Source organism: Eubalaena glacialis, chromosome 4 (assembly GCF_028564815.1).
Source record: "Eubalaena glacialis isolate mEubGla1 chromosome 4, mEubGla1.1.hap2.+ XY, whole genome shotgun sequence".
Taxonomy (NCBI): Eukaryota; Metazoa; Chordata; class Mammalia; order Artiodactyla; family Balaenidae; genus Eubalaena; species Eubalaena glacialis.
The window spans coordinates 18350350-18369745 of NC_083719.1; the positions used below are offsets into that span (position 1 = coordinate 18350350).

The following is a 19396-nucleotide window of genomic DNA, read 5'->3' on the forward strand; positions in this document are numbered from 1 at the left end:
AAAAAAAGACAAATGACCCAACATACAAAATATACTGCATATATGAATAGGCAAAGATTTCAGTTTTCAGTAATGCATGGATAAGTTATTTGAACTATACCTCCCGCTGAAAACAGTCCAAAATACCACTTATGGTACATTTTTAAACACTTTTAAAAAAGCATTGAGAGTTTACAAGATTTTAATGAGTTATCAGCTCAAATTTAAAGAGAAAAGAGGAATCCAGAGAGGTAAGGATATTACCTTTCCAGCAGCACATTTCTGATCCCGACAAATACACAGATTTATTTGACAGTCTCAGGGTAAAGGAGAAAGAAACAAAAGTCTCAGCCTAACATATGTTAAGAAGTGTAACAAGAGTTCTCCTCCAAAAAGTTAATATCACCAAAGCCTACACCCTCAGTGTAAGATGAACCAGGTGTAAACCTGTCCTATCTTGGACCTATGACCTGGGCTTTGGTGCCTATGTGACCCAGCTAATCTCAAGACGAACACTGTGTAAGGTAGCCTCACTTATGTAGTGACCAGGTAGAAGCAAATTCAAATACTTTATAATGATATCTTCAACCTAAACCTTACAATATTTTCAGGGAACACAATAAAACAAAAGGAAAAATTAACTAGAATTAACAGAAACATTAAAAAATAAAGCTAAACCCACAAAGACTTTAAATATTGGACAATATTGGATGATGATAATATACATTTTACTGCTCAGAAACTTTTAAAAAGTTCCAAAAATTGCAGAAGAAAAAATGATAAAAATATCATGTGGGAGATTAAATAAATATAAATGTAATTACTCAAATTAAAAAACAATCAGGATATGTTCTCAAGCAGATTAAACAAAATCAAGGGTAGAATTAATATACTGGAATATAGGTTAGGATAAATTATTTACAATTTAGCATACAGATGTAAAATGATAGAAAATAAAGTCTAAAAACAGGACACAAAAATGTATTAATAAACTAGCAATGTTGCCATCTTTAAAGTAACAAGTCTTGGTCATCCAAGAAAATTCTTTAAATAGTTGCTCTTACTTTTAATCATACAAATCCATCCCAATAGGCAGTTTAGATTCTGGAATACTCTTTTGACATTAACTTTGTTTTTTCAGTTATTTAGCATATCAGCTACATTTCATTTTGGCAATGGTGTTTTCACTTTCTGACATATCCGAGTGTTGTTTGTAACAGGCAGTTTGTTTTATTTTATATGTTAGTGACTCTTCTCTCTGAGGATACAATGCTATTTACATTTTATTTACTTTCTTTTGTTAATTCTACTTCCTTAATATTTGTTTTGTTCCTTATATATTATATCTTTATTTTATTGTTTTTATTCAAATATTTGATGATTGCCAGTTTTCGCTTCATATCTGGTGTTGAGGGTCTGGATTAAGTATTACAAGTAAAGATTGTTTCTTCTGCTTACATGAGAATATTTGAGTCAAGTAATTGCAGGTTCTAATTATTAAAACTCTGGTTGTGCTACTTATGTGAGGGTCAGAATGGGGAAGAATTTTGTGGTTTGGGCTTTCTTTTCAGTGCTCAATATGTAGGTTTCTGAAACTGGGGCCATTTCCGTCTCTTCTGCTTGCTATGGTGTTCAGGGACTCTGCTACTAATGCTTGGGAGCACCTGTCTTTGAACTCATAATTTAGAGAGCTGAACAGAGTGTTTTCTTCTAAGAGCAAAGACTTCAAACATTGACTATGAATGAGGACGAGCATGTGTAATAAATTCCCTGATGGACTCATAGTATGCCCCAAATTCCATTGCTTCTACTTCTGATTCAAGGTTTTTTTGTTTGTTTGTTTTTGGGATTTTTTTTGTTCAAACAAACAATAACATTTATAGAAAGTCTTCATTTTTGACAGTATGGGATATGGATTATGCATATTTATTGGGATTAACTGCTAGGATTTTTATATATGATTGATTGACTGACTTGTTTGCTTTATTTTTTTTTTACTTATCTATTTGTCTATTTATTTATCTATGAAAATTTAGATGCAGTAAAATGTATGGAACATAAGTGTTCAGCTTGCTGAGCTTTCACAAATATACGCAACCATTTAACCAGTATCCCAAACAACATAAAGACCATTGCTCTACCTCAGAAGAGACTTTAATCTTATGCAATTTATACCACGGGTTGCCAACCCCCGGGCCGAAGACTGGTATTGGTCCACGGCCTGTTAGGAACCAGGCCGCACAGCAGGAGGTGATCGGCGGGAGAGTGAGCGAAGCTTCATCTGCCTCTCCCATCGCTCGCATTACCGCCTGAACCATCACCCCACCACCCCCGAAGTCTTCCCTGGTGCCAAAAAGGCTGGGGACTGCTGATTTATACAATTATGGCCTAGAATACTCAGTCCTTCTTCACAAATGTTCCAGGTTAAATTTGATAAAAATGTTATGATGTAATTTTGTGTGTAATGTTCTATAATTGAAAATTAGATTGCATTGGTTGATAGTGTTTTTGAAATCTTTCATATTTATATATTAATTACTGAGAATTGAATGTTAAAATCTCTAACTATGAGTAAAGCGGTTTTTTTTGGTTGTTGTTCTCTGTTTGATTCTGTCAGTTTTTACTCCATGCATTTTGAAGCTCTGTTATTAAATGAATATATAATACATTGAGAATTAAAATGTATTTCTGAAGAATTTATCCTTCTTATATCTCATTTTATTTCTAGTAATTCATCTTGCTTGAAACACCACTTGGTGTTAAAGCCCTACATCAGCTTTCTTATGCTTAATGTTTCCATAGAATATCTTCCTTCACTTTCTTTAGTTTTAAGCTATTTTTGTCTATATATTTAAAGAGTGTTCAGAGTAGACAGTGTGTAGTTCAGTCTTCTTTTTTATTCAGTCTGAAAATTATTGCCTCTTAACTTGAGTCTGTTACGGGTTGAATTGTTTTCTTCAAAAAGGTTATGTTGGGGTCCTAACACCCAATACTTCAGGATATGAACTTACTGGGAAATAGGATTGTTACAGAAGTAACCAAGTTAAAATGAGGTCATTAGAATCCTAATCCAATACGACTGGTATCCTTATAAAAAGGGAAAATTTGGATACAGACACACCAGCAGGAAGAACACTATGTGAACATGAAGACAACCACCTACAAGCCGAGGAGAGAAGCCTGGAACAGTTCCTGCCTCACTGCCCTCAGATGGAACCAACACCTTGATTTGAGACTTCTAGTCTCCAGAAATAACAGACAATATTTTTTTGTTGTTTAAGCCACCGGTCAGTAGTACTTTGCTACAATTGCCCTAGTAAACTAATATGTGTTTAGTATGTTGCAGTTAGTCATCGATATGGCTGTGTTTAAATCTACTATGGTGCCATTTGTTTACTATTTGTTGGATTTTTTTTTCCCCAGTTGTTTTTATTCTTAACTTTTCCAGTCTTACCTCAGATTAAATGGATATTTATAAATTATTCTATTTTATTTACACTACTGGTTGTTTTAAGCTTTGTGTGTGTGTTGTTTGTTTGAGGTTCCTGGACCTCAAAGTTGAAATTTTTAATCAAAATTTGGAAACATTGGTAGTTATTTATTCAAATATATTTTCCCACTTCATTTTGTCTCTTATCTTTCTTGGATTCTAATTCTACATATGTTTGATGGTTTGATATCATCCCATGTCAGTCTCTTATTTACCTCAGCATTTTCCTCTTTTATTTGAGATTGTGTAATTTCAAAGACTCCGATTTCAATGTCATTTGTCTTTCTTCTGATACCTGCAATCTGCTATTGCGTCCTGCCAGTGAACAGATAATTGGGTATACTGTACTTCTTATTTCTGGAATGTCCATTATTATTTTTGTTGTTGTTGTTCTATCATTATGACTATATTTTCCATTAGTCTTAAAATATGTTTATAATATATATCTGTTAATTTCAAAACCTGAGTTGCCATGATGTCTATTATTATTAACTGTTTTTTCTTCCTTGATCATTGATCAAATTTTCCTGCTTCTTCGCATAATTTGTATTTGTTTTTATTGCATGCTGAAAATTTTAATAATACACTGTAGAAAATCTGGATGTTGTCTTATTATAAAGGGTCTTAAGATAATTCTTTGAAGGCAGTTAAATTACTGGCAGATACTTTTGATCTCTCAGGCCTAGTTTAATTCTTTATTAAGAACAGTCTCTTTCAAGTTTTGTTTTTAGACAGAGGACATAGCCTTTACTGAAGGAAATGGCCCTTACTCCTAATGCATAGGCTTTCTGGGGCCTCACATAAATGTGTGAGATGTCCAGTGAAATCTCTCCCCTGTGGCTAGTCCATAACTTCAACATCTCCCCACCCTGTGTTATCTCAGCCTCAAAGTATCTGCTTTCAGCAGGGCATAGCGGTTAATTCTGTGCCTGCACAGAGCAGCCCTTGGTGAAAGTTGCTCCTAGACCCTTACTCTGACTTTTCAGTGCTTCTCTGTGCCTCTCCTTACTTTCTACACAAGTTCCCGTCACTTCAGCAGTCCTCAAGTTTTGCAGTCACTTCAGCAGCTCCCACCTATAATCTCTGTTTCTAGACATTTTATTCTTAGAGTCATAGTCCTTGTGCCATGGTAGGAAAAGTGCCCCTAATCAAAGAGTCCAGCTAAATGTAGGACTTGATCCATGGCTTCCCTTCTCTCAAGGATGACAAACTTGTACTACTTGGCACATACATTAAAAAACTGTTGCCTCATATATGTCATCCAGTTTTATCATTGTTTATGGTGAAAAGTCAAACCTAATACCAATAATTCCACGGTGGCCAAAACCAGAAGTCCCTCTGATATAATTTATATCCTTCAGAAATTCCTTACTCTTTGGTCTGCTAGTGAAATGCTTCCCAGCTTCCTAGAGGTATATTTTCTAAGTATTATACTGTGTTATTTCAATGGTATTTTGAAACAAAGAAGAAATAAATGTGTTTGTTCAGTCCACTTTCATGAATTTGAACCACTAAGACATGACTTTTAATATCCACTAGACATACTTTTGCACAGTATTTTATTATATTTTATATCCATAATATCTCATTTCCTGTGTTCTGAGTCTCTATTCAAATACTTTGGATAAATTGTATTTCATAAAAAAAATGTATTCTTAGAAGGAGATGTTTTTAGAATTGTCCTTCTTATATGATTTACTAGGAACAATTGCAAGGATGAAAATAGGAAAAAAAAATGTAACTGAAGACTCTTGTCTTCTCCAGATCTAAAATCCCAAAGGAGAAAAGCTGCTGAAGGAAGGAAGAAATTACTAGCATTTTATTACAATCCTTCTAGGGTTTAATATATTTTTGTTTGTTTGTTTTACAAATGGTATCTCTCTCAATCCTTATAACATGTTTAGTGGTAAATAGTACTATCAAACTTTAAAAAAGGAAACACTTTTCTAAACATTCCCCCAGATTTCATAAAATTTGCATGCAGGTCTTTGATACTCCAGGTCTGTTTTGTTTTCCCTGTAATATTCTGCCTTTCTAGAATTATGACCTTTCTTACCAGTGTTCTGTAAACACTCTTTTAACCTTGCTCTTGTCAGTCATACTATTCCTTTTTAAGATACTTTCCACTAACATTCATCAGAAATAAATATATGGACCCAAAAATAATCTTTAAAAGTTTTCCTTTTTCTGCTATGTACAAAATAATAATCTTATTATTGCAGGAAAGACACTCAAAACTATTTAACTCTAAAAGCTCTCCCTGGTTTAGAAACTCTAGACCTGCTTCTGTTATTGGGAATTAACATATGAAAATAGTGTTCTTAGTAATTGGGCAGGGTGGTCTGTTACTGTTCAGGTGACACATAAGTCACAATTTAAAAAATACAAAATAGAATTTCTATACATTGTTTTTAAGCACATTTTTGTACAAAACTAAGACTGCTAGAAAAATGAATTCTTTATAATCCCATCGGTATTTCTGATGTTTGGAACTCTTTGTTAGTTTAGGTATATACCAGATTATTATTTTAAAGTAAAAAAGATAAGAAATATAGGTAGTAAAGTTTACATGACCTTGTTAAATTCTAGAATATCCACTCTGGCTAACTGGGCAGAAATGAGAATAATGAAAGAGAACTCAGTTTAAATACTAAATGAATATAGTTGACAATAGAAATATAAACATAATAATATGAGTAAATTGCTTCTACATGAGGCCTTTAGCTAAATAGGAACTTAATATTAGTTACAAAAAATACTACTTCTATGAAGATGACAATTTTTTTTCAGAAATGGTAATGGTATTTTTAAAAAGATTTAAAAATGGAAATATGTTTTCTCCTCTTATAGTGAAGTTTCTACTAAATTCTCATGATAACAATGTTTTTACAATAAATCATTTCACTGTCAAACAGCATATACTTGATTAAACAAAGGGAAAAAGAGAAGAAAAAGGCATGAAACAAAACCTCTCGATAGTCAGGCTGCCACCAATTGCTTTCTTGTTTAATTTGAATTGTTCAGTAGCTAATCATAGTTTGGCACTTTCTTGCCATCAAAGCATTTCATGAAATTATCCCATTACAATGTTTTTCTCAGAAGCAAAATTAACATGGCTGACAGTTTAATTGATGTTTCTTTTTCTTCTAGTGCCATTGCCAACTAAACAAATTGTACCATATTTTGATATTCATTTTTGTTAATTATTTATACAATTGTAGTCACTGATATTTTTGTTGTTTTTAAGTTTCAGTTTCTTTGTCAGAAATGAAAATAGTGCCAACCTTGATCAACTCACCAACCTTACTTTCGAAGGAAGTTTCCTCTAACACTTACTGGGTAGTAATTATTGTTAATACTGGCTGTTGTTTTCAAATTTGGTTTCTGTAATTTTCAACTTTCCTAGTGAGGCAAAGAACTTAAGAATCCTGAGAAATCATTGGGGAAAGAATGTTTCAACCTAATCTAGAGTTTCTCTTCTTTCAAACTTCTTAGTTTCAGTTCTAATATTTTTTTAATTTAAAAATACGGTTATGTAATTGAAATAAGAATTGTTTTGCAGAAAAATTAATACTTTATCATGAAATTTTAATACTTTAAGACAGTGCTTACATAATTATAATAAATTCAAAACATTCCTTTCAGCACCAGCTAAATGGGAGTGTACAATTTCATGCCACGTGCACCCTGTTACTGTGGGACTTGCTTCTGCCCTTCATTTACTCTCTGGTCCTGCCTTTTGTCTTTTTTTTTTTCTTTCTTTCTTTTTCACTTTTTGAGGAAGTTTTTTCTATAGTAAACACTCTCCTTCTTCATACATCTATTTAAAATGTTGACCTTACCTTAACCTACTCTCTGATAATCCACCAACACATGGCTCAACAAACTAAGGATCAGACTATATATATTTTAGTCTTTGCAGGCCATTTGCCTCTTTGGCCAACTGTGCCATTGTAGTGTGAAATCAGCCACAGATAACACATAAATGAACAAGTGTGACTGTATCCCAATAAAAACAGATGATGTGCCAGAAGCCCACAGGGTGTAGTTTGCTGCCCCCTGCACTAGACCTTTGGAATGAAAGCTTTCTGAAGGTAGAGGTTTTGTCTGTTTTTCTCACGGTTCTAACCATAATTCCCAAAAGTGTCTGGTACTTAATAGGTGTCCCATAAATTTTTGAATCTGTTGAACATACACATAAAATAAAACATTTAGCAAAATAAAATATATGATTTGGAAAACACTTGGATTCTGTACAAATAAAAGCTTTTCTGAGTATTTATTTGGCTTGATGAATTACTCTGCCTGGAATAATAGAGCAGATTCATATTTTCAATTGAATCAGTGCCACTCTTGATTTTATTGTGAATTTGGTTAAAATAAACAGATTTTCTTTGTTAATTCCTAGAAAGACTTTTATATAGTGACGTTCTCTTTACTGTCTTTGAATTGCGTGCTGTTGTCACGCTGAGTTGTTTCCAGACATAGATTTCAAGTCCTTCATCATGTTTGGGTTAGAGATCTCATTAACTTAGTAGTCTTGCCATTTTGTCTGTCTTTGAGTCTGTTCTTTTGATGTAATATTTTCACCTTGATCAACGAGTATAATCCATCAGTGTCTGGCTGCTTGAAGTTATTTTCCTTAATACCAAGCTTAATTTATACCCATCTTCATACCTCAACACATTGCACAATGGAAAGCAGAAACAAAAATTATTTTGGAAAATGGAGCTGACATCTATGTAGAATACCCAGTACAAGCAATTGAACCTCAGAGAACTCTCCGTTGCCTGCAGGGGTTTATATAGGTGCAACCGCTCTCCCATGATCACTTATCGTAAAGCAAGAGACAATTGGGCCAAGGTAGCTTCCTGCCTGCCTTTGTGTACAAAAAATAAATAGAATAGAGCAAATAAGGTAAAAAAAAGAAAAAAACAAAAAATGAAACAAACAAACAAAAAACCAGTACCACAGCTGGAAGCCAACTGTAAAGAAAAATGATGTTGATAGCTATCCTGCCAGTAGCTGGACTTGCTACATCCTGGCAAAGCAGTTTTTATAAAACATATTTAAGGTTTATAACCACTTGGAGGCTGGAAAAAGAGTAATACACTGAAAATATGTTTAATGTTTTGAACCACTCGGTGGCCAAGAAGCAGCTTCTGCTAACATTTATTTAATGCTTTGAGTCATTTGGTGGTTAGGGAAAAAAAAAAAAAGAACTTCTTGTTAATTTTTAACATTTATGGCTAATCAGTGGCTGCTAAAGCAACTATCAATGCAGAACGGTTTATGTTTCGGGACACCCTGTGCTGCTACTAAAACAATTCATACGCTTCTCTCAAGGCCACACAAACATTGTCAATAGTGTTACCTTTGCAATTGCACCACTAATAAAAACTTAGGAATCAAACAGAGGGATAAAACGCTCCTGGAACACATAGTCATAACATTCGATGGCCCTGAAAATGGTTCTGCTGTGCTGTGTGCTGTGGACACTTAGCAGCTGACACCAGAGGGATCACCAGGCCTTGCTCAATTTCATCAAATGTGTGAAAGTCACTCAGCAGATTGCAAAGCAAAAGTGTCATCTGATAATTGGTGTTTCTTACAAATCAACAGCTTGTCTCTATACATTAAGAGAAAAGAGTACTCTACACCAGAGTAAATGTAAATTGGGATAGAAAGTCTATTAGGTTCTGACATAGACTTGGCATAGTTTGAGAAAAAAGAAAAGTAAATATTGAGCTCGTGTGTCACAGGGAGGGACGATATAGAAAAAAGGGGTAAGATAATTAGCTGGGATGTCTACAAGTTAGGCATTCTCCTGCTGGTTTCCTGAGAATGATAGCCAAATTATTAACAGGATCTTCCCCCATTTAGTGATTGCATTTTTTTTCAGACATTGGGATCAGTGCTAGTTATACATTTTCTCCTTTACTACTTGCAGTATACCTCTGGGAATAAGGTATTTTTATTCCTCATTTATAAGTAAGAAAACCAAAGCACAATGAGGTCAAATAACCTACGCAAATCCTCACAACTAGGAAATGGTAGAGCATGGATTTGGACTCTTAAGTTCAGTGCCCACACAGTGTGTGGCTAGAACATGTTACAACAGAGATTTGTCCTCTGTCTCTCTGTAGAAATCTTTTTTCATTGACTATGAATAGAAAAGGTATGTCCCAATATGGAAAAAATTTTTTTTTCAAAAACCAGTATATTTATTTCGGCTTCTGGTCTTATCAACTACTTCCTAGGTCATTTTTGGCCTCTCATATCAAAATTTGGCCTCAGCTCAACAAATTATGGAGGAAATTCAAAACGAATGAAGGGTCCCTGATTTAAACATTGTTAATGCATGTGGAAAATACAACTCGGAGGTAAGCACTTCTAGAAACACCCTAAGTCCCTCTAAGAATCAAAGAAAGCCATTTCCTCTTTGCTTATCTTCTAGAATAATTCAGTCCTAAAGCCTAGCTGAACTTTTGTGCTGGCAGAGATAGGCAATTGGAGGAGTTGGGAAGAAGCTGCAATAGACCAAATCAAGGTACTGAACCAGAGCAGAGTGAGGGAGGTGTCCACATAGAAGGGCTGGCAAGGGGTATCAGAGATTGATTCTCATGAGGAAGTCACCTATGTGGGGGAAATATGGCCTTGTGTATGGATTTAGAGCTGTAATGAGGTGAGCAAAACTTCCATCTACAGTGGAGAAGAGAAACAGCCAGTGCAGATTTTCAAAGTTGGAATGGAGTCATCAGGGCACCTGCAAGAGGTCTGCAGGGGTAGTGGCAATGAAAGATTAGGCTTGATCAAATAAGAAAATATACGAAGGACAACAAGAGCTGGATTTCTCACTCTTGGAAAAGAAAGTTATAAATTATACGAGGATTAAAAAGAAACAAGCAAACAAATCTGAAATGAATGGCTGTGTTAGATTGGAGTTGAAGGTATTGGTACAAAATTATGGTTTTCAAAATATGTAGAAGGATGCAGAAATAAATATTATGTATGTACATGTCCATAGATATATTCTTTAGCTGTACCCACTGAGAGGGGCTGGGAGCAATGATACTCCAATAACAAAGAGCAAGCTGCAGCCAGATTCTGGGCCTCTAAACATTATTCGCCATAAGGGTGAGGAGAGAGCTCCTTGGAGAAATAGCTTTCTTCTGGGCTGAGGCAGCAAATAAGCAAGACAAGTCCCAAACATATTTTTGAGCCAGAGAGTAAGGGAGTATTCAACTCATTAAGGGTAATATTAAAAGGACATAAAAATCAGCTTAAAGAAGCTTTCATTGGCCAAATTTAAAATAATTTCAATATTAAAATGATGATATCAATTGTGAAATTAAGTTCATGTTTTATGGCAAGACAAGAAATACTTAAACATAAAAATTCTTCTCTGCCCTTTGGCCTAGCCTCTCCCCTCACTGTGCATTGTGTATCTGCATTATGCATTGACCTAACTTCCCCCATCAGCAGGAATACCTGCTCAACAATAAAGAGCAGGCACCAGCAAGACAACTCCTTAAAAGATAACATTCCTTCTTTTTTTTTAGATTCCGTATATATGTGTTAGCATACGGTATTTGTTTTTCTCTTTCTGACTTACTTCACTCTGTATGACAGTCTCTAGGTCCATCCACCTCACTACAAATAACTCAATTTTGTTCCTTTTTATGGCAGAGTAATATTCCACTGTATATATGTGCCACATCGTCTTTACCCATTCATCTGTTGATGGACACTTAGGTTGCTTCCATGTCCTGGCTATTGTAAATAGAGCTGCAATGAACATTGTGGTACATGACTCTTTTTGAATTACGGTTTTCTCAGGGTATATGCCCAGTAGTGGGATTGCTGGGTCGTATGGTAGTTCTATTTTTAGTTTTTTAAGGAACCTCCCTACTGTTCTCCATAGTGGCTGTATCAGTTAACATTCCCACCAACAGTGCAAGAGGGTTTCCTTTTCTCCACAGCCTCTCCAGCATTTATTGTTTGTAGATTTTTTGATGATGGCCACTCTGACCAGTGTGAGATGATATCTCATTGTAGTTTTGATTTGAATTTCTCTAATGATTAATGTTGTTGAGCATTCTTTCATGTGTTTGTTGGCAATCTGTATATCTTGTTTGGAGAAATGTCTATTTAGGTCTTCTGCCCATTTTTGGATTGGGTTGTTTGTTTTTTTGATATTGAGTTGCATGAGTTGCTTGTATGTTTTGGAGATTAATCCTTTGTCAGTTGCTTCATTTGCAAATATTTTCTCCCATTCTGAGGGTCATCTTTTTGTCTTGTTTATGGTTCCCTTTGCTGTGCAAAAGCTTTTAAGTTTCATTAGGTCCCATTTGTTTATTTTTGTCTTTATTTCCATTTCTCTAGGAGGTGGGTCAAAAAGGATCTTGTTGTGATTTATGTCATAGAGTGTTCTGCCTATGTTTCCCTCTAAGAGTTTGATGGTGTCTGGCCTTACATTTAGGTCTTTAATCCATTTTGAGTTTATTTTTGTGTATGGTGTTAGGGAGTGTTCTAATGTCATTCTTTTACAAGATAACATTCCTTCTTGATCTTGTAAAGGGTCACATGACCCACCACATTGGAACTTAAATCTGGATTATGTAAACTGTTAATAATACATCATTTAATGCACAGCCCTCTATCTCAAAAAAGTTATATAAACTGTGTCTTGACTTCTAAAGGGCAGAACAGTTCTCAGAGCTTTCTAAGACACTCTTCCCAGGTTATAATCCTCAAATTTGGCTCAAATAAAATTTTCCAATTCTTTCTTAGATCAACTGATTAATTTTTTGTTGATACAATCGATTAGAATCAATTTAATAGAAAACAAAACCTGGAGACCACACAGATATAAATTAATAAATGGATAATTTGAAAATGTGATGAGAGTTAAGTTATTCCTCCAGTTTTAAAATACCTTTTGACAAAATATGTGATACTTACAGAAAAGATAAAGAGTAAGTTTACAGTAGAATCATCACCTAATATAGACAATCTCTAAGATGGACCTCAGTATGACTGCCTTCAGTATTCACACCTTTGTCTAACAAATATGTAGAATATGGCAGAAGTGAAAGGATATCAATTCCAAGACAACAACCACATGAGTGGCTTGGAATTGTTTCCCCCCACAGGTGAATCTTCAGATGAGACCATATTCCTGATAGCCAGCTTAACTCGAAATCCATAACTCTGAAGCAGAGACACTCAGACAAACCAAGAGATAACACATATTTAAAATTTTGAACCTCTAAATCATGGGGTAATTTGTTATATAGTACTAGATAATACCAATTTCATACCTGGTAGTGGGGTGCTGCCATAACAAATACTTAAAATGTGGGAATGGTTGCACTGTCAGGCAGTAGTGCCTTGAACACACTGTTGATTGAATCAACACTCACTTGGAAGGGCTGTAGGTGAGGGCTTGCAACAAAGTAAGAACATCTTATTGGGAACTAGAGGAAAAGACATCATTGTTATGCAATGACAGAAATTTAGCAAAACTGTTGCCTATATTTATTTGGACAATGAAAAATGGACCTAGTGACTTTTAAACAAAAAGGGTCCAGGTCTTGCTGCTTTTGAACATTCCTGGTCTTTCCAGATGGCATGTGATGTTAAAATTAAGAAATGACTTTTAAGCAAAGCTTAAGTCCAGGACATAGAGAGAATGGTCAAAAGATAAAGCCATGGGCTTCCCTGGTGGCGCAGTGGTTGAGAATGTGCCTGCCGATGCAGGGGACACGGGTTCGAGCCCTGGTCTGGGAGGATCCCACATGCCGCGGAGCAGCTGGGCCGGTGAGCCACAATTACTGAGCCTGCGCATCTGGAGCCTGTGCTCCGCAACAGGAGAGGCCGCGATAGTGAGAGGCCCGCGCACCGCGATGAGGAGTGGCCCCTGCTTGCCGCAACTAGAGAAAGCCCTCGCACAGAAACGAAGACCCAACACAGCCATAAATAAACAAACAAATAAATAAATAAATAACTTAAAATAGCTTATAAAAAAAAAAAGATAAAACCATGAGAGTGACTATAAAATGTTATGTTAGGGGGTTAGTAAGATCAAGCATGGTCTTTGTGGCTTCGTGTCTAGTCAGACAAAATTCCCTCTTAAGAGCTTAATGGTATGTGTGACTCAAAGATTCTTTCCAGCAAACAATAAAGATTCTAATTCATGTAAGGGCTTTGTCTTTCAGGCATCTCCAATAGGGCCAAGGTAGAGAAGAATTTATGTTGAAGAGTTTTTTTTTTTTTTTGTCCAATTCAGTGAACCCCATGAGGACTCCTGGGATAGCCATAGCACCTACAAAGTTCTTAAAAAGAGTTCTACATGTAGAAACATCACAAGAGTGGACTGAAGAAGGAGAGTTGGAGATTGTACAGTGAGGAAAGGTCTTTAGACCCCTTGAATTCAATTGGCAGGAAGCCAACAAAGAGAGTTCCTTAGTTTCAAGTACATGCTATATTTCATGAAAAAGAAAGGATAACTCAGAATGGAGAACCAAGAGTCCAGATAGTGGAACTGAGATCTGTGGACAAATATTCCCAGCCCTTGTACCTAATCAAAGAGCATTCAGCATTTACCAGCTAGATTTCAGAAATGTCATGGCCCAGGAACTCTTTTTTATTCTGTGCCTTTTCCCCCTTTTTTAACAGAAATGTCTACAGAAGTTATCCTATGCCTATCTCACCATTGTACGTTGGGTGTATGTGGGATAAGCAACTGGTCTCTTTAGCATCACAGGTCTACAGATCAAGAGGAAATAAGTCTAAGGAACCTCATTTGCACTTGGACTTGAGTTATATGATGAGTTTCTGGAATATGAACTAATACAATAAGGGGAAAACAGATTTTAGGGTCCTAGAAAGGGGCTGAGCATATGTTGTATGACATACCTTTGGGGACAGTGGTGGACTGTGGTAGGTAGAGAGGGCCCTCAGAGGTTCCAGCTTCCATGTATTCATGCTCTTGTGTAATTCCATTCTCTGAATGTGGACTGGACTTACTTCTAACAATTAGAATATGGCAGAAATGATAGGATATCACTTTCAAGATTAGATTATAAATAGGCTGTGGCTTTGATCATAGATGTTCTCTCTCTCTCTAGCTCTCTCTTAGAAAGCTCATCCTGGAGCCAGGCAGATGCCATATTGCGAAGTAGCTCTGTGTTGAGGTCCATGCAAGGGACTGAGGCGTGCCAACACCGCATGAATAAATATGGAAGCAATTTCCTACCTCCCCCCAGTTAAGACCATAGCCCCAGCCAACAGATTGGATGCAATTTCTTGAGAGACCTTGAGTCAAAGGTACCCAGCTAAACCACTCCTGGATATCCATGCTCCTGTGAGACAATAAATGCTTGTTATTTTACATTGCCAAGTTTTTAGTCAATGTATTATGCAGCAATAGATAGGTAATATGCAACCTTTGTGAAGTAATAAAAATGAACATCATTAGTAGTAGGACAAATTGAAACTATGTTCTACCTGACAGAATGCAACAAGAAGAATACAGCATCTCCTCCGTGATATACCTAACAAAGATGCATACGCTGAATTTTCACATGATGAAACATCAGACAAACCCAATATGAGGGACATTCTAAAAAATAACTGGTCAGGAAAAACATGTTAGAATTATGGAAGTCAAGAAAAGTCAAGAACTGTTCCAGACTGAAGGAAACTAAAGAGATCTGGCATTTAAATGCAGTAGGTGATTTTGACCTTGAACCTTTTATTATATAAGACACTGTGGAGACAATTGATGAAGCTTGAACAGAGTCTAAGGATTGGATTGTAATAATGCATTAATGTTAATTTCCTGATTTTAATAAATGTATTTTGGTTGTTTGAGGAGAATGTCTTTATTTGTAGAAAACAGCCAACATTCTTTCTCCAGTCTCCTAACAAGGACTATGCTGATGGGGCACAGATAGAAACCAATGATAGTTTGCCTGTTCATTCTATTACTTGAGCTGCTTTATGTGGCCATGGCTGGCTTGTATGATAAGGTGTTTTCTATCATTTTTTGGTTTCTCTTTCTATAACACTTCCGTGAAAGCAAGGAAGTGTGGAGATTTATGTATGTTTCAAAATCATAATAAAGTTATAATAAATTAATATTAAATATAGTCACAGCCTTCACTCTTTCCTTCTTGGAGTTGGACTATTTAAGTGTGACCATGTAGAAAATATTCTCTGTTTAATAACCTACCAAAAACTCCACCAACAATTTCATCTTGGAATATATCCCCAAACTCCATGTAAATCAAAATACAATTCATAGAAAAAAGCAAGGGGGTACATGTTATTCACTTTTCTATGAAACCAGCAGTATAATTTCCTTTAGGTATATCCTGTTTTATTTAAATTTTTCTAAACATTTTTTAAAAATCAGTGGAAAAGAGATATATTCCTCAGATTTTTTGTTTTAAGCATGGACCCCCATCCTCAAATTATAATATAGTACAATAATATAATATGAATTCCGAAGTCTTTACAAGTTCATCTGAGATTAAAAAATAAATTTAAAGCTCCCAAAGAAATTTTAGAAGCTACTAACCCTAGAAAAAGGGTACAACTGATTGCAATCAACTTTGTTCTAAAGAGCCTGGGTGTAATTCCTACTTTCTGAGCCATCGGAATTTTCATAAAAAAATAAAGATCAAATAGTAAACAATACTGCACGGAGTTATGGTAATGGTTAAATAAAACAAGGAATGCAAATCTCTACTAGGTCACCTGGTCCCTACCTATTGCTCAGGAAATGGTAGGGCTTACTTAATAAATTATGATTCACAATTGACATCTATAAAATGTGTCATAGGGACCTGGTTACGAATAACCAAATCAGCAGCCTAAAACTGGTTTAGCTCAGGCTGAGGGAGACGATGCAGGTATGAATATGGACTTAAAGATGTTAAACGTGTCAGCACTCTAGAAAAAGTAACTTAAACTGCACACCCTACTGATGCAAAATCATCAGATATTAAAGAAGGCACATTACTGTAATTCACTGTTACTCTAGTGATCTTACAGAATTAAGACCACATTCATAACGTCCAAATTTGTCTCCAAGGAGAAACTTTGAGTTGGGGAATATCTGGATCATTAAGTAATTTCCTTAGGTCAGAGTAAAAGCACTTTATCTGTGAATATCAATTACTTCCATGGCATATTGGATGTTGCACAAGTGACAAAGTGACCTTTCTCTTAAACAATTCATAGATTCACCAGAATTTTCTTCAACTTTTGGGAACTAAATATATTCCATAGTCTTATAATCTTAAATATTGATTTTCCTCTAAAATCTCCACCCACCCCGCTCACCACCATCCTCCCTTTGTAGAGTTATGTTTTTTATAATTTTCCTGTTAGTTTTTTTTTATTCCTGGTTTAATTGTTCATCATATTTTCAGATGTACAATCCATTATTGCTAAACTGACATTTGCCTAATAGACTATTTCTTGACCTTTTGTATTATACAATAAGCTATTTTACTATATTCTTTTTAAATTGGTTGAGTCTTTTATTAAAAGTGAAATAAGAACATTCTCAGTTATTGGGAAAGGACAATTATCTCCTAGAGGATACCTCAAGCACAGATATACAAAGCCAACAGTGAGATTTGCCGCAATAGTTATATTGCCCAATACACCATGGCTAGTTCTAGCTGGTGTTGACTAAACATTATTTTAATATTCCAAGGAAAATGATACAGAAGCAGGAATTGCCTAGAAGGAATGTGGAAAAAGAAAATAAAGAAAAGAATAATCATTAGATAAAGTGACTTAGAGCAGTAAACATTTCCATATGGTAAGAAGGGTGTGCTTGGGAATGGAGTTCAGGAGCTCTAGGGACATAAATGTTATGTCTGGATGCACAGCAGCTTCTGGCTAGCTTTAAGTTGCTCACGTAAAAGCCAAAACAAGAAATACCACAAATCTAACTGGGTCTCTTATTAACGGGTGTTTTTCGTTATAGGTGTATAGGCAGGATTCCAGAGGATGGCAAAAGTAGTGTCTGATAGGTATTTCATTTCTAATACTGAATTTGCAAGTGGTGTTTCTACTTCTTAGTATTTATTTGAAAAGGGTGTATTATGTTAATATAGTCCAAGAATACCTGGGTGAACTCATAACATATGTTATGGTTCCACATTCAAAAGAAATACTGTTCTGTTATTAAATAAATAAATAAATAAATAAAAGGGAGGGTGCATTGAAAATCAGTTTAGGTATTTACTAAGGTCTCTTGAATAACCAATGAGAAATTTCAGTTATGGTACATGGGAAAACATTTTAAAGAACCTATTCTTGCATAGATCTTTCTGATAACTCGTGGCAGCACAGCAAATTCTGTCTCACCCCAGTACCAAAGCTGGGCCCACTTTGTTCTCTCACTCACCTACCCTTTGCCTGATTTTCCAGATTTATTTCTCTCTTCAGGCACTAGCTGCAAACTCCTTATACAAGGGCTCAGCTCTGCGACCCTATCCTTTATCCTAATTGGCACCACAAAAAACCTAATTGTTTATCTAATAAGACAGAACTTTCTAATACTGTAGAGGGATGAGTGTGTTTGCTTTAAGGATGCTGTTTCAGTAATAAAGTGTCACTAAAGGCCATGAATTCGTGTAAATATTTCCAATTTACATGAAAGAAGCACCAGGTTAAAGAATTTATGTACTGGATTGCATTGTCTTCTTAAAGGTCATACTTTTCCTCAAAGTACTGCCTTCATTTTTCTGCCCATGTAAAACCAAGACACAATTTTAAAAACAGCTGTCCCCATTTTCAGGGACTAGTTTCTAATACAATTTCCCAGTTGTATTTCTAAATCTGTAGCAATCATAGCACCGCGTAAAAGAGGCAGCTCAAAAAAAAAAAAAAAAAAAAAAAAATAGCAGAAACTGAATAAAAGATTTGCAGCCCTGAATATGCATACAAAAATTTTAAATCGAAGTGAACTCCTCTGAGCTGATTTCTTTGGTGAAGGAGAGAATATGGTCTTTGAATGCCTGATAAGGTCACAGACACAATTTCAAGTGCATTTATGGTAAATCCATGTGACAACTCCTACAGCCACTAACCTGCGTCTGCCCTCAGGGTAGTCTGTGCAATCTTCCTTGCATGTCTGGGATGGTTGTGGGGACAGCAGAAGCCCTCCGAGAAATGTCACACATGGGAAATAGTAACAATGGCTCATATACGAGAGTTTCAAATTGAAACCTACAAGTGATGAGTAGCTTTATCTTACACATGTGCTAGAAACCAGAAGTTACTATGAAATAAATTGAGCGATTGGCAGTGGTGACTAAGGAATAAAATTTATAATTAAAACTTGTCAGTAAAGCTGGAATCCTTAACTCATAGACCTTAAAATACATATTATAGGACTTTGAGAATTGAAGTTGTTGAATTTATATTTTATTTAAATTATTAAGAATGATGATGATACTATAGCTTAATTGTAAATTTATTCTAGTAATGACTTCATAATGATATTTGCTTCCTAGTTTGATGGAATAACTACTGCAGGTTACTTATAGCCACAAAGGGTACAATACCTTTTCTCAGAGTCTCTATGGATAGCTACAAAGAATGCAACACATCCCTTTCTGAACCACTTTGAGACTCAGATGCAATACATACTTTGGATAATTTATTTTGAGTGAAGAATGACTATCTGGTATTTGGTGTTACCTCCAGCACTGTGTAGGCATCTGAATTTGCAATGACAATCAATTACGGTACAAAGTGAGTTATGTACTTAAAGTACAAAGGAATTCCATGAATTCAGGGAAATGCAAAAACTGTAAAATAGTGAAGAATGTTATATATCCTAGATATTTATGTATCTATTCATACATTTAGAATAGAGAAGGAAGAAAAAATAGTTAA

General features: G+C 35.3%; 1 protein-coding gene across 2 annotated transcripts in view; it reads right to left on the reverse strand.

The window, feature by feature from the left end:
* CDH12 (cadherin 12) overlaps window positions 1-19396 on the reverse strand; it is a 269372-nt gene that overhangs the window by 171127 nt on the left and 78849 nt on the right. The gene's annotated exons all lie outside the window — the stretch shown is intronic.